Here is an 882-nt window from a genome sequence, read left to right as displayed (position 1 = left end):
AAAACCCGGGAGGGAATCTACGCAGCCCCTGAAGGGACATGGGGGAGGAAAAAATGTTATAATTTTTTTATTTTTTTTTTATTTTTTTAGACATGTATCTCGTACGCACGAGAAACTTTTTATAAAGTTATAAAAAAAATTAAAGCTGCAAGCAGCGATGGACGGGACCGACTTTGAGGGCTCATAAAATCCAAACCGGAGCAGTAATTAAAACTCTTTAATCAGAAGGGTTCAATCTCTCCCCTGTGCTAATTTGAAGCCGACACGACAAACGCGCTCAGAGGAGATAATGTTTGAAAAAAGGTGACTGTTTTTACACAACTTTTGTTTTGAAGGGGGAATTGCAAACTTCCTGTTGATTTTTGCTGGGGGTTGTCAGTGTATGAAATATAGGTTTAAGTGAGTTTCGTGTCTCTACGACATTCCTACTGGGAGTTACAGGCAGTTTTGTCTTGTGTTTTCTTCCTAGGGGGCGCTAGAGCGCAATTTTGAGTTCTGGGGTTTGTTTTTTTGATTAGCAATTTTCGCCAGTCCTGATGTGTGTGTCCAATTTGGTGAGTTTTGAAGTTAAGGGGGTCAAATTACAGCTCAAAGAGGCGGCGGTATAATAATAAAACGCTAGAAATACAATAGGGTCCTCTGTCCCAAATTTAAAAAATGGTATAATTTTTTTTTTTTTTTTTTTTTTTTGTAAGACATGTATCATGAGATAAATGTCTAAAAAAAAATTGTTTTTTAATAATTATAAATGTATTTATTTTTTTTGTTATAGCTTTATAAAAAGTTTCCCGTGCGCACGAGATACATGTCTAAAAAAATATATATATATATACATATATAACAAAAAAAAATTCCCCCATGTCCCTTTCGGGGCTCCGTAGG

At 35.6% G+C, this 882-nt stretch overlaps 1 protein-coding gene across 3 annotated transcripts in view; it reads left to right on the top strand.

Annotated features, from left to right (window-relative positions):
- Positions 1-38, top strand: part of zmiz1a (zinc finger, MIZ-type containing 1a) — a 564,484-nt gene extending 564,446 nt beyond the window's left edge. For all 3 annotated transcript variants that reach the window (XM_061937708.1, XM_061937724.2, XM_061937717.1), the window contains one exon: positions 1-38. This exon is cut by the window's left edge and continues 600 nt beyond it. The gene's annotated coding sequence lies outside the window, so the exon portion shown is untranslated.
- The last annotated feature ends 844 nt before the right edge of the window (positions 39-882 follow it).

Source organism: Nerophis lumbriciformis, linkage group LG02 (genome assembly GCF_033978685.3).
Source record: "Nerophis lumbriciformis linkage group LG02, RoL_Nlum_v2.1, whole genome shotgun sequence".
Taxonomy (NCBI): domain Eukaryota; kingdom Metazoa; phylum Chordata; class Actinopteri; order Syngnathiformes; family Syngnathidae; genus Nerophis; species Nerophis lumbriciformis.
This window is presented reverse-complemented; position numbering and strand designations above follow the sequence as displayed.